Source organism: Protopterus annectens, chromosome 3.part1, assembly GCF_019279795.1.
Source record: "Protopterus annectens isolate FY-2018-M chromosome 3.part1, PAN1.0, whole genome shotgun sequence".
NCBI lineage: Eukaryota > Metazoa > Chordata > Ceratodontiformes > Protopteridae > Protopterus > Protopterus annectens.
Genome location: NC_056732.1, coordinates 1,068,988,637 through 1,069,004,918, shown reverse-complemented (window position 1 = coordinate 1,069,004,918; position 16,282 = coordinate 1,068,988,637).

The following is a 16,282-nucleotide window of genomic DNA, read 5'->3' as shown; positions in this document are numbered from 1 at the left end:
CAAACTTTGTTAGCCAGAGTCTCTTAGTGTTGGCCTGTACATCACAGAAGAAGATGCCAAACAAGAGCGGTCCCAGGACTGAACCCTGAGGTACTCCACTTGTCACTTGTCTGGAGCTGGATTTGGATTCGGCTACTTTTACAGTCTGGGTTCTGTCAGTAAGACATTTGGCAACCCATCGAGTGATGTAGGGATTAATGTCCAGCTTAGTAAGTTTATCTATGATTCCACAGTGGGGGATGGTGTCAAAGACTTTGGCGAGGCCCAGATAGGCTGTGTAGACCACCTTAACCTTGTGCATGGCTCTGGAGACTGATTCAAAGAAGTCAATCAGGTTCAGGAGACAAGATTGGCCCTTCACAAACCCAAACTGCATGGGGTCCAGTGTTTGAAGGTTGCCAATGTCTTTGTTTATAAGTTCTATAATAATACGTTCCATGGCTTTGCAGATTAGGCTCATCAGACTGATGGTGCAATAGTTCCCGGGATCCAAGGTGGATCCTCCCTTGTGTAGTGGGATAACTAGCTGTGTGCCACTCAGGGGGCATGAAGCCTGAGGTGAGGCTATGATTAAACATGACACTTAGGTGAGGTGCCAGTTCATTTTGTAGTTCATGTAGTACACAGCCTGGGATGTTGTTTGGTCCCATAGATGCTGTATTCTTAGTTTTAGAAAAGTTAGTTTTTTACCTGTGTAGCCATTATTGTTGGAATATGGCAATCTTTCGGTATTGAGATGGGCCCTTTAGGGGGTGAGAGGAGGGTAAAGATTGCACTGAATCAATCTGCCAGGATATTGGCAATATCCTTGGGATCAGTATATTTAATTCCATTCTGTTGTAGCTCAGAGCAGAGCTGAGCATTCCCATTTAGATTCTTGACATAGCTATAGAATGCCTTGTGGTTGTCTTCAGAATCGTTGGCAATTTTATTTTCATAACTAGCTTTGGAGGATTTAAGAGGGATCTCAGCTTCTTACTGAGGCTGGTAAGGGAGTTTTTTGCATCCTGGAAGTTTCCTCTTTTCTGCAACATTTTCTTCCTTTTGTTGTAAAGTTTGTTTATGGCGAGGGACCAGCAGATCGGCTTCCTTTTTTTTGGAGGAGAGCGTCTTGGTTCTACTGGGGATGGCACGATTCATGCACGAGTGGATGTGCTTGTACAGTGCCTTAGTGTAGGATTCAGCAGTCAGACTTTCAGTTCCCATCTGCATGGGTGTCATGAAGTTTGTCACTTCTGACTTGAGTAGCATGAAGTTGGCTTTGGAGAAGTTTTTTATATTTAAGCCCATCATGGAGACACAGGCATGTTCAGAACGGTGCTCCAGACAAATGCTCAGGGTTGTGGCTGTGGCACAATCTGACATGGGTGACTGCTTCCACCATGTCTCCGATTCCCTGGATCAGATGAATGACACATTGGAATGAGGGGTGTCTGTCATGGAACAAGCAGTGTCTGTGATGGAACATCTGCTGGAAGGGGAACAGCGTCCTTGTGGGCTTAGGTCAGACACAACATCTGCTGATTGGCAACATGGCCATTCTCAATCACATTCCTGTAATGGGAGTGCTTCTGCTGATCCATCAGGTAGTGTGCTGTACAGCAGACATTGGTCATGCTCAGGTAGCAGTACTCCATCTGACCTTAGGCATAGAGATGCCAGTGCAACTCCTGGCAGAGCCAGTTCTCATGATTGGGGGTGACAATGATGAACTACCACCTCTACCATGCACAGCTCACACCTGTCCAGCATATCAAGATGTAGAGCTAGCACTGAACTTGGGTGTGTTCATGCAGACTCTCACATACCGCTTTTACATGGAGGAACCCTACAGACACACACATACTGCCTGCCTGCTTCCCTTTCTCCCTCACACCCACTCACCGACCTTTTGTGTCAGCTTAGGCCTCCTGGCCAGCCAGCACCCTGTGCAAGTGAAGATAACTGTGCCATATCTCTGTTTTCTCTCTTTCGGATTCAACGATACAAAAGCTTTGTGCCTGATGCACATGGTGCATAACTACATTAATACCTAGTATATATGGATTTGTGTTGTTGAACTTGCCTTGCCCAATGGTACAGTGGATAGCATCATCATGACAGTACTTTCTAGCATTTTCTCTTGTAAGTGTTGTGAAGTCAGGAACTGCAATGTGGGTCATTACTTTATAACCTTTCTCTTTAATGCTTTCCAGTACACATGTATAATGCACATCATAAGACACACCATCATATTCAGATCTAAGGATTGCATGACAGCACTGTAGTCAAACTCATTAGAACAGTAATACAGTGTAATGCTCTCTTTTGCAGGAACCTCACTAGACACATGCAGCACTTTCTGATCAAGGTAACACAGGACCTACTAACCATGACATGATGTATGTGGGTAGATTAAAAGACGTGATTGTCATCTGTCTAGTATTGCATTATATTGTAATCATTATTCTAAGCCTATTACTTGTGGTTTAAGCACTTAGGCTTCTGGCCAATTGTCTTACATTAAGAGGGTTTGTAGTCTACACTCTGGTTGGAGGACAGGATAGCCTCTGCCCTTCTGAGCTTGAATTGCTGTTTGAATGCTTATTGTGGCTGTTCTAAGTCTCTTTGTTATGGTTTAAGCACTTGGCCTCCAAACCAGTTATCTTACATTAGGAGGTTTTATGGTGTAGACTTTTATGGCAGGGGAGGATAGCCTACACCCTTGTAAGCTGGGAATTGCTGGTTGAAGGCTTACTGTGTCTGTTATTCTGAAAGTGTCTTAGTTGTGGTTTAAGCACTTGGATTCCAGAACTATTATTTCACACTAGGTTGTCTACACTCTTGTTGGAGTATTCTGCTGAATTGCTGCTTTATTTAAACTGTTTGTCCTTCTGTTGTGATTGTGATTTTCTGCACTTTGGATTTTCTTGAATGTAATATTCTGAACCAAACTGTATGTATAATGTCCATTTATCTTATGTAATAATGCTTTAAGCTATTTAGTATCTTCTCATTCTTGATTGTAATATGTTGAACTAAACTGTATGTGTAATGTATACTGTATATTGTCTAAAATATCTGTACTTTATGAGGAGCTTTTCTCACCGGCCTCCACTGAAAATGGGTTTCTGACACAGTCGGACTTCCCTGGTCAACAAATGTCAATAAATAACTAGATAGATAATAAATAAATAAATAAATAAATAAATAAATAAATAAATAGTACTTCTGTATTTTATATCATTGCTCGATTCAGGTTTGCTGAATCTAGACTGGTATCACTGGAGCATTAAAACCAGCCCTCTTACATTATAGACATATTTTGATAGTCTTACACCAAAACCTGGTCCATTTAGCCCACTCCCCACTGGTTACTACACTATATATCTTCCATAATGGATGGACAGTTTCCCACCAATTCTCCAGGCAGCCTGATTTACATGGGAATCCTGAGGCAACAAAGCAATTGCCTCATGTATACTGACAACCAATTGCTGCTAAAACAAACTAATACAACATATGAGAGCTGTGTCTATACTATGAATTTGGAATCAATTCTTTCACCTAACAACAAACCAGATATCGAACATGTTGTCAGGACACACAAGTCACCTCTGGACATAAGCTCACAACACATAAACCCACATACACAGAGGTATTCACTAGAAACCTAATTAAAGATTGGAGACCTCCTAAGTGCAAATCTATGCACACAGTGCAATCCACTACACATAATAATTCACACACACCAGTGTCTTAGCCAATAAGCTCCTTAGGCAAAACACCTCAAAACCAAATGTCTTGTTCATAAACGCATCCATAGTGAGACACACAGATGTTCCCCTCACCAGGCTGGACAAGGAGAAGGTCACAGTCAGCTGCCTGTCAGATGCCAGTGTCCATCAGATCACACACACACTCAAGTCTCTCAACAACAAGTAACATTATGACTCTGTTATAGTCCATGTTGCAGTGAATGACTGGAGACGTACCTCACTGTACTATATGAAGCTGCTTGCCTCCCCCATAGTGGCCTTTTTAGGCAATGTCAAAACAATTAAAGTCCCAACATAAAATAATCTACTACAGACAAACTAAAGGTTATGCTGCTTAATGCAAGGAGTGTAAATCAGAAACTGCACTCACTGAAAGAATTTCTTACCTTGGAAGATGCCAGTTTCTGTGCAGTCACACAGACATGGCTCAAGGCCAGAGACAGCACCCTGGCCATACAAGGGTACAATGCTTTCCACACATTCACACATCAAAACAAGCATGAAAGAACCAAAAGCAGAGGTGTATACATCTTTATTAAAGACAAATACCCAACAAGACTGTCCAAAGAGTACAACTCCATACCACTATTCCAAGTCCGTTAGCTATAGGTACCCCACTCTGCCTACCTGGACCTAATTGAGTCACTCACTAGACAGTCAAATACCCTGGTCATGTATGATTTGTATGATTTTAACAATTCTTCCATCAATTTGGAGTCATATATGTGCACAAACACACTCACCCTAAGGTTCCTGGATTTTGTTAATACACATACTGTGTAACAGATAGTCTGCACCCCCACAAGAGGCTTAAATGTCCTAGACTTAGTACTGACCAACATATTGGTTCTCTGTACTAGCCCCTGTGTGCTGGACCCCTGGTCAGGTCAGATCACATTTCAGTCTCGTTCGCATTCACAATCATACCCTACACCCCCTCAAGAGCAGAAAGGATGAAACATTTATCCAAAGGAAGCTATAGACTCCTAACTGATGCCATAAAGAGTTGAAAACCTCCTGCTTCCACTGTCAGCATTGACTGTTATACAGAGGTGTACACAAATGGTCTCTATAAACAGCTATACAAATGTCAAGAGTCAGCTGAATGTGAATGGATCAAAACAAGTTCTTCACAGAAAACAAGTCACCATGGTGGGAATCAAGCAAACATAGGTTATACAACAAGTGAAAGAAAACAATGTCTAAGAACAAGAGAGAAATGACTCAGCATAGGAAAGACAACCTCCACAGCTTGAACAAGGAAATTAGCTATCTTGGAAGGTCCTCTAAAGCCACATACAAACCTAAAGTAGCATCCTTAGCTAAAGATAATCAGGAGGCATTCTTTAGCTACGTCAGAGATCTAAAAGTGAAGGCCTAGCTTTGTGCCAAAATAGTAGTGGGCAGTATCACTCATACTGACATTGAGGCCATCACCATCCTGCTACCAGTTTGGGGCAAACTCCATCCCACTCACCACCAGACATACCACAAAGCATACCTGTTACCAGTCCTCTACCTATTAACATCCTATGAACCTAAGGTTTCATCTGCCTGGGCTCCAGGCTAGTGTCTGATCCTGCCCTAGTGGGATGGTGGTATACACAATAATCTGATATAGCTGATTACATCAGCATTGTCTGTTGAGCATATGGTGATAACAGTGTTCTGCATACTTCTGTAAAAGTATCTCTATAAAGTCAAGAAATATCTCTCTCTCTCTCTCTCTCTCTCTCTCTCACACACACACACACACACACACACACACACACACACAAACACACACACACAGCTGACTGCAGTAAGAACAGAACCCCTACCTATCTAAGTACACAGACTACAGAATGCAGTACTACACGCAAGCACCATGGCACATGTCTGACTTATACATGTCTGCAGGTCAGCTTATAGTGGATGATATCAGCAGGCCATGTGGGAGACAAGAGGTTGGAAGGGCTGCATGAAATGGATGTGCAGGCTTCTGCAAGTATGAAAAGGTTAGCAAACCAGGCCATTGGAGAAGTAACTGTAAGATAGCAAACCTATTCTTCTGTGTCCACACACACACACACACACACACACACACACACACACACACACACACACACACACACACACAGTTGAGTGCAGTAAGAACAGAACCCCTACCTAAGTATACAGACTATAGAACTCTACTTAATGCAAGCACCATGGTTCAAGGCTGACTTGCAGTGTGTCAGACAACACTTTATAGATGATGACATCATCAGTGTCTGTTGAAGACAAGATAACAATGTCCCACAGGCTGCTGTAAAAGGTTCTCTGCAAAGTCCAGCAACAGCTCACCCCCCTACACACACACACACACACACACACACACACACACACACACACACACACACACACACACACCTCAATTTGGCTGCAGTGAGAACAGAACTCCTCCCTATCTATGTACACACTACAGAATACAGAAAGTAATGACACAAGTCTGATTTTGACAGGACTGCAGGTTAACTTACCATAGATGACATCAGCAGGCCATGTGGGTGACACGAGGTTGGGAGGCCTGCATGAAATGGATGTGTAGGCTTGCTCAAATCTCAAAAAACTTGCAAGCCATGCCATTGGAGAAGTAAGTCTGGGATACACACTTCTGCTCTTCTGTGTAGACACACACACACTTGACTGCAGTGAGAGTAGAATCCGTACCTATCTAAGTATACAGCCTGCAGAACACAGTACTTAATGCACACATAATGGCACAAGTCTTATTTTGATAGGACTGCAGGTGAACTTATAGTAGATGACATCGGCAGGCCATGCGAGAGACAAGAGGTTGGGAGGCCTACATGTAATGGATGTGTAGGCTTGTGCAAGTCTCAAAAAAACTGGCAAGCCATGCCACTGGAAAAGTAATTGTGGGATACATACTTCTGCTCTTCTGTCTACACACACAGACACACACACACACACACACACACACACACACACACACACACACACACACACACACACACTTGATTGTAGTGAGAATACTACTCCTACCTAAGTATGCAGTCTACAGAACACAGTACTTATCACACATGCCACAGCACAAGTGCGATTTTGACAGGACTGCAGGTGAACTTATAGTAGATGGTATCGGCAGGCCATGTGGGAGACTATAGGTTGGGAGGCCTGCAGCGGTACATTGCTTCACAGTGTCATCTGAGGCTAGTAGCCTAATAGCAGTAGGCTGTATGGAAGCCTAGCTGTGTAACAACACAAGTACCCCTACTGAGCATACCTGGCTGTTTGGGTTTTCTACAGCAAGGCTGTGAGCACCATCAAGTGGCCCTGTCCATGAGTGAGCACACAACATTATGTATAATACATTGTATTGTGGTTGATATATGTGTGGAAAAAGTAATGAGAACCCAGGGTTGGAGTGCTTGTTTAGGGTGGTTTGCAGGGGAGAACAAATGGATGTATTGTAAATATATGACTTAGTTATATTGTGCCTGTTAAATAAATTTGTTAGAGTCAGACTGTAAAAATCATTGAGTTATTCAAAAACAATGTCAATCAATAACAAACAATAATGCAGGAGGACTCAGATATCTTAAAGCTCTAATGTACATTAGGAGGCAAAAAACCATACACAAAGTTTGTATAGAATTTTGACTGCTTTTATTCACAAAGTACATTTCTTATATACATGTCATTATCAGTTTTGCCCACCTCACTGGTGTGGTCAGTGACAGGGTCTTTACATCATAGTAATTCATAAAAAGTGCTGAATTTGTGTTTTCAAAAGTCCTTTTCCCATGAGAATGTTGCAGCCTTGCAAGCAGCTGGTCAGTCACGATGACCTCCTGAGGATGTAGCCAATTCAAGGTTCTCTGATTAGTTCAAATACAATAGATGTATGTCTTCCTTAATGCCTCCCTTTGTCTTTCTTGTTCCCAGCTGCGCACTATCAGAGATAGTGCGCACAAGGCTACTCTCCTGGTGGAGGCAGGAAAGAGGACACACATGCGAACAGATTTATTATTTTCTAACTTTGCAAAATAATCTTTACTTGAAAGACATGAGCCAGACTGCGTTTGCAAGCTGCCAAGGTCAAATTTCTGATTACACTGCAGCTTGTGCTTCAAGCAATAATATGCAGGTTTATAAGACAGAATTAAATGCATTATATACTTTTGTTCTCTATTATGGGTTTAAGTACATTTATTCCTAACTAAAGCACACATTTCTCTATATATTTGATCACACAACTTATTTATGTTTGAATGTTTAAATACACATCTTCCTAAGCAGCACACATTGTAAATATATTTTTCTAGGCAGCATGTATGTAAATATATTTTCTAAGCAGCATGTATAGATTTTTCTAACATTCTCCCTCCTGTTAATGCATTTAATGCTTATTTGAAACATAAACAGTATTAGTTCATTTCTTAGCCTTTTCCTTTCAAGGATTTTCAGCTAAGTAAGTCATTTGTTTTATATTTCAGATAGGCTTTCACTTGGTATCAACAAATTCAATTCCATATCTTGGTACATGGTTTCAGTCACTGATACATCAACTAAATCTTTAACTAATTTTTTCACACAGGGTATCCCGCAGCAGACACATGCTCCAATTATGAGCAGTACCACACAAATTGCAATTAAATGTTTAATAGGATGGAACCCCACCCCCCCCAAACAGATTTTGGAAAAAGTCCATCAGTGGGTTTGGGCCTGGTTTAGTCATTGCTGATACTTGCTGAATTACCTCTAGGTGGTCATTGATTTCATGTTGGTTGTCTGGAATGTACGCACAGCATTTTTCTTCGTGTACCACCTCTTGCCGCTAGGGTGAAGTAAAGAGCCATTCGATTTTGTAGCACAACAGTTTTTATTGCATTCAGTTCATTAGTCACCAATTCTAGGGTGGAAAAAGTTGCATTGTTCATGACTTTTTGACAGCTTCCTCAGCTCCCAGATCGATTTGACTGCTCCATAGGCTGGTGGTATTTCTGCCCTGGATATAACACTGTTGCCCAAGTTCATATGAGTCAATTTACTTTTGTCTTTCACTGAATTATGGCCTTTTCAACCAGCTTCGATTTTACCAACTGGATTCACAGGGTTTTTTTTTTTCACTGGACCTTCAGATTTTCGAGCTGTTTTCCTTACGTTTCGTATTTTACCCAAAGGTAATTTTGCAGTATGTCTTATTGCTGAAACCAGATAACCCAAAAAACAACTGCCGGACCAATTCTCAGGTAACCATTTATATGCCTTTTTCCCACAAATAAAATCATTACTTTGGTACTGATACGTGTTATCCCTGCATGAAACATTTTTCTATTCTTAATAGACAATTGCTTAGTTAAGACTGGATTGTCACATACTGCATTTAATGTAGTTTTCATGGAACTCAGATATGAATCATGGTTAGTATTACAAACAGTACCCCCACTTTTGACTTTAATGTAACATTTATAAGACATTGTTATATTACCATTACTCCAGCCCACCTGGAGGGTATTACTTTTGTAGAGACATACAACTCCTTTTTGTGTGAACAGGTAAAAATAAAGCAATTTTGTCCTGTGATCTCACAGTTTCTGTATAAAAAAAACTTTCCAAAGTCTTATTTTACCCCCAGAGGGACAGAGGACGTTAAAGTCTATTATATTTTGTTGGTATAGCTGTACAAACTCAGCAATTTGAAATGTGCATAGTTTCTGTATGCACTTGCTTCATGGCCAGGTACGTGTTAAAATTTGGATGCCAGTCTATAAACAGTTCATCACGTCTTCTCACTTTCACTTGTGTGGTTGAGTGTAGGGAAAAACCACAATAAGAGAAAAATTGTTACACTTATAGTTAACAAATACATAGTTAAAATAATTATGCAATAGTTCTTGGGTTGCTCTGCTTTTTTGTCTTCTTTACTCTTGGCCATTTTGCCCTTGTGTATCAGTCACAAAGTTTTTATTCAGCTGAAAGTTCTTTTGTTTGAAAAAGAGTTAAACTGCAAAACAGATTTATTTATAACAGTTTCTTTATTTAATTAGCTAGTGAACTGTCAGCCTCCAGCCCTGCAGGCATGAGAGCTTTTTTACTGAGGCACATAATATGCCCTTCCAAATACTACTTTAAAGGGGATCAAACCCTTTACATTTGTTACTGTTTTCATGCTCAGCAATGCTAGAGGTAAACAGCAAATCCAATTCTTCTGAGTCTTACTCATCAACTTTTCTTAACTTGTTTTTTTAAAATCCCATTGTACCTCTCCACCAGTCCTGCTGACTGTGGGTGGTAAGCACAGTGATTCCTTAAGGAAAAGCTTCTACCCATTTTGAAAACATATCTATGATCACTAAACAGTATTTTTTCCTTCACATTTATTCAACTCTATGAAGTCCATACAAATAGTATGGAATGGATATGGTGGTGTAGGGAAACTCCCTTGCTTGTTTTTAAATGCTCCTTGTGCATGGTGCTTGTTACAAGTATGACAAGCTGCACAAAATTTTATTGTATAATTTATGTATCCATATGTTTGGAATATTTTATTTACTAACTGTACCATCCCCCCTGTTGAGACATGGCTCTGCCCATGGCTCAACAAAGCTGCATCTCTAAATAAATTAGACGGTAATATTGTTTTTTCCTTTGGAAATGTACAGTCCATTTTAAAAATTGCACCTTGTTTTACCCAGTTTTGTTTTTCTGCTGTTGTAGTAAGCATTTGCATTGTTTTTAACATGTCTAAATCTAAAATCTCAAAGGGCTGTAATTTTTCATTAAAAAATAAAGTTTCTGAGTCTGAGGCTGCTTGCTTTGCAGCTGCTTCAGCTCGTGCATTACCTTTGAAATCTTATCCTGTTGTTTTGTATGAGCTACACATTTACAAATAGCTACTTTGGTAGGCAACTGAATAGATTCTAATAGCTCCAAAATAAATTGCGCATGATTAATAGGTTTTTCACTGGATGTAATTATCCCTCTATTTTCTTTATTATTGTGCAAACACATGCACTGTAGAAAAAGCATACTGATTATCAGTATATATGTTTACTTTTTTTGCCTTTTACTAAAATACATGCTCCTGTCAAAATTACCAGTTCTGCTGCTTGAGCATACAAGTTGTGTGGCAAAGTTTGTGCTTTTAAATTTTTAGTGTCTGTAACTACTGCATACCCCACTAGATATTTTCCTGTAGGACCCCTTCTGCATGAGCCATTCACGTAATATGTCACCTCAGCATTATCCAAGGGCATATTTGTAAGATCTTGTCTAGGTAAAGCTAACTGTTTATATGAGGTTGACTCAGCAGTATGGTCATACATGAAAGATGTCTAGCAGGAGAAAGGTATGCAACTTTTTCTTGTAGCAGAATTATTGCAACTGCATGAGGCATTCTCAATGTGAGAGGGTGGAATAACACCATTGAGGCTGAAGCCTGTACTGCCATTGCTGCTGAAACTACTGCTTGTACACAGTGAGGCAAAGATTGCACCACTGGGTCTAACTGTAATGAATAGTAAGCTATGGGGCATTGCTTATCCCCATGTTGTTGCTTTAATACTGATGTCATGTACCATTGCTTACAATCTATGGTTTAAAAAAAACGTTTGTGATAACTTGGAAGTCTTAAAACTAATGAAGAAGCTATTAACTGCTTCAACCTGCAGAAAGCCATTTCTGCTTTTGTTTTTCATTGTAAAATAATTTGGTACCCAGTTCCAACAAAAATTAGTTGTACCTAAGAAAAGACATTATTTCTTTTTTAGTTGTTGGTTTGGGTGCTTGCAAAATTGCTGTTTTTTTTTTTCCCCTTTTTTCTTTCCCCTTATCTAGTATTTTATCTTTATTGAATATCACATATCCCAGGTATCTAACCTGTGTTTTTTTCCCAAAGTTTGTAACTTACTCTTGTTTACTTTGTGTCCTTGTATTACTAAAAATTTTAACAACGCTACTGTATTCACCCTGCACTGCTGCTGGGTGCTGCTAGCAAGATGTCATTTACATAAAGTAAAATTTGACTACCTTCTGGTGGGTAGACCCTGCCAGATTGCTAGCCATTTTTGTGCAAATATTATTGGGCTCTCACAATATCCCTGTGGTAGTCAGTATATGTATACCTTTTACCCTGAAATGTAAATGCAAACCAATATTGACTATCAGGATGTATAGGTATTGAAAAGAAAGCATTGCTTATATCTACCACAGTAAAATACTTTTGTTGTGGCTTTAAATAATTTAACAAGGTATGTGGGTCTGGCACCGTAGGTGCTTTAGGTATTACTGCATTATTCACAGCTTATAAATCTTGTACCATCTGCCATTCCCCGTTTGCTTTTTTTTAACAGGAAATAGGGGTGTATCACATGGTGAATCAGGAGATTCTATGAGTAATGCTGCTTATTATAGGCTTAATTTTTACTTTTGCATTCTTTTTTTAAAATGTATTGTTTTTTTCTGTGGTTTAAAAGCTGACTTTGGGGTAATTGTAACTGGTCCTGCTGCTTGAATAAGCCCTACATTTAACTTGCCTGTTGACCACAGAGTTGTTGGAATTTTACACAAGACCTTTTCTTTTTCTTTTAATAAAAATGCTAATCAGCTGTCCTTACTAGATTGCAAGTGTACAGCTGTATGTGTCTGTGTCAACCAATTCAGTTTTGTTTTTATATCCCTTGTCCTGACATTTTTAAATCAGTCTGTTTTCCCATTTTGTTACCTTTTTTTCTAAGTCTGCCCATTTAAAACTTTTGTTTTTTGTCAAGCTGACATGTGGCAGTCTATTGGACTTATACAATCTCATGAACTCCTGAGGTAATGAACAGCTTACTACACTGTTTCCCTCAGTATCCCAGCATAAAGTTTGTAATATTAATTTGTCAGCAGGATTTTTACTTATATTTTTATTAGGTCCTGGTGTGCTACAGTAGTATGGAGTACAATGTAACAAGTGCTGCTGATCAGTGTCAAGGGAGGGTACCTTACTGATGGCTACGTTTATCAGTTCTTTGGTTACTGCCCCTGGACCAATCATAACTAGGTCCTGGCTGTACCAATAATAGGCTTCACCCTCTGATCACACCACAAGAGCATTCATTTGTCTTTGTGCTTCCATACCCTGCATGGTAGGAACTACTGCTATGCCAAATATTTGCACAAGGTCTTTTCCCAGTAAGTTTACTGGATATTTTTGCAGAAACTACAATTTTACTTTTCTGAGTCATACCTGAAACAGGGTCAGTTATTGCTATATTATGGGAAAGTGGTTCCCTGTATAGCTGTCCATTTGCTGCTTTTACTAATATATAATCAGGTGATTTAGAATGTTTTGGTAACTTGGAGGGGTGTATCAAAGTCCGTGACGCTCCTGAGTCACACAGGAATTTGACCTTTCTTCCCTCCACCAGAAGTGTTACTTCTGGTTTTGTATTTGCTAGGTAGAGCTTTAGGCTCAACAATGCTAAATCTAAAATTTTATTTTCATTTTTATTCTCTACATCTGTTTGTACTTCCTCTATTCCCTTTACTACATTCACATTTTTTTTTTGTTTATTAACCTTTCCTGATGATTTTTGGTTATTATCACTATTATATAGTCAATCCACATCTCCTTTATCTTCTGTTATTGCTTTCTTATTTTGTTTATAGTCCCTAGCTAGATGCCCTTTTTACCTGACTGTAATACAAATACTTCAGCTCCGTCTTCAGCAGTGAAGACTTGTGCCTTTTTTTCTTTTACTATTAAGGTGTCTTTTAGTACGTCTAGCATACTCAAGTAAGGCTTGCAGTCTGCTTGTTCAGTGATTTGTCATATGCCTTGTAATAAAACTACTAACAGAGGCAATGCAACCTTTTAAAATGTATATATATTTTTTTTTTAATTGTTATTTTAAGCATTTTAATAATCTAGCATAATATCCATCTACTGTCTCATTTTCCTGTTGTAGGCATTAATTAATGTAAGTCCAGTCTACTCTAAGTTTTCATTTTTCAGAGATTCTGTCTGTTAGACCTTTCACTCTGTTGTCTAAAAATGTTTCAGAATTTTTTAAGCTTCTGTTTTTCTTTTGCCTGACGCCCTGCATCAGATTAAAGCTTGTTTAAGGAGTTTAACTAGTGAAAGTTTATCTAGTTTACTATCAAATTTATAGTTGTTAACACATTTTGCAAAATATCTCACATTATCTGCTTACTGTAATTGCATATGCTTCACATTATCCATTAGGGCGGATCTCGTGATCTCTTAGTGCACTGATTTTCCATGTCTTAAAAAGACTGTTACGTAACCCTTCTCTTGTACCACGTGGTATCTTATTTCCCCATATCCACAGTAGTGTCTAGAATGACTGTTTACTTTGCTTTGTTATTCCCTGATCTATGACTCAAGATACAATACTTGACTCTCTCTCCCTGCTATCACAAACCTTAGCAATAGCACAGTGTAACCTGGTCCCTGATCTAAAACAAAGACAAAGAGGGAAATTCTTCTTACCTGAGCCTCCTGCTCTTATTGTTTATCCTTGGGGCCCAGTCTTCCGCTTTTCAGCCACAGATCAGAAAGTGGACAGCCTCTTTACACACAACAATTCAGTCGGAGGTCTTTTCACTTTAAGAAGAACCATTCTTTTCGGCAGCTTCTCCTGCGCAGATTTATTAGCACTTATGCACTTTGTGACCTGCAGCTTACCAAGGGAATTCCGGCACGATTAGGACCAAAATGTTAAATAAATTTGTTAGAGTCAGACTGTAAAAATCATTGAGTTATTCAAAAACAATGTCAATCAATAACAAACAATAATGCAGGAGGACTCAGATATCTTAAAGCTCTAATGTACATTAGGAGGCAAAAAACCATACACAAAGTTTGTATAGAATTTTGACTGCTTTTATTCACAAAGTACATTTCTTATATACATGTCATTATCAGTTTTGCCCACCTCACTGGTGTGGTCAGTGACAGGGTCTTTACATCATAGTAATTCATAAAAAGTGCTTAATTTGTGTTTTTCAAAAAGTCCTTTTCCCATGAGAATGTTGCAGCCTTGCAAGCAGCTGGTCAGTCACGATGACCTCCTGAGGATGTAGCCAATTCAAGGTTCTCTGATTAGTTCAAATACAATAGATGTATGTCTTCCTTAATGCCTCCCTTTGTCTTTCTTGTCAGCTGCACTATCAGAGATAGTGCGCACAAGGCTACTCTCCTGGTGGAGGCAGGAAAGAGGACACACATGCGAACAGATTTATTATTTTCTAACTTTGCAAAATAATCTTTACTTGAAAGACATGAGCCAGACTGTGTTTGCAAGCTGCCAAGGTCAAATTTCTGATTACACTGCAGCTTGTGCTTCAAGCAATAATATGCAGGTTTATAAGACAGAATTAAATGCATTATATACTTTTGTTCTCTATTATGGGTTTAAGTACATTTATTCCTAACTAAAGCACACATTTCTCTATATATTTGATCACACAACTTATATATGTTTGAATGTTTAAATACACATCTTCCTAAGCAGCACACATTGTAAATATATTTTTCTAGGCAGCATGTATGTAAATATATTTTCTAAGCAGCATGTATAGATTTTTCTAACAGTGCCCTTAGTTTGGAATGTTTCCACATGTAGTTTTATGTCATACAAAGGAAGTGGACAATAAACAGTTACAAAATATCATATATATAATTCCATAGCACAATGAGCATTGGATTTGTGTAATGGTTAACAAAGTATACATGCATTCAAGATAGGCCTGTTTGCATGTAGGAAAGCAGTGCACAAATGCAAGACACGTTGCTAATCCTTGTTACTACACCCCAGTCCTATCTGTACTCCAGGCCGGCTTTTCACGATGGCTAACAGCATAAATTGAATGTATCTGTTTTCTATTTTTGGGTGTCTGCTTTCTAGGCAATCTGTTTTTTTCCCCCTGTTGCCGTAATGTTGCACTTCGTGCAAACAAGATAAGCTTATCCAAACTGTTTTTCAAGATGCGGAGCATCATGCAAAAGTGGAATTAAAAGAAGATACAGAGGAAAAGTTAATAAAAGTAAGGGGCACATGCACAAAACATGTAAAAGCACAGTAGAAATTGATAGTAGACATCACAAATTTCTACATATGTCAGGATTTGAACCCTCACACCAATACAGCTTCAGAAAACAGGAGGGATGCCCTAGTCCTCTTTGCCACACAAACAGTTTTGCATCAATGAAATGAAGTCCTTCTTCACACAACCAACTGCATCAGAATGTACACTACTATCAAACCATCAGCTGTGATTTGTACATTTAATTCTCTTTACTATATTTGGACATAGAACAGTTAGTGATCACACAACCTGTCATAATTATGCTTACAAATATACAGCTCTGCCTTACCTTTCTGTGTTTCTTAGTCATTCATCAGTTATTGAACACATGCAGTGTGTAAGCTATTCCACATCATTGGCCTTAACATGTGAGAGGATATTAATTGCAAATAATATGATATGCAGTCCAGGCTGGATGGCACAAATACACATATACTGTTCTT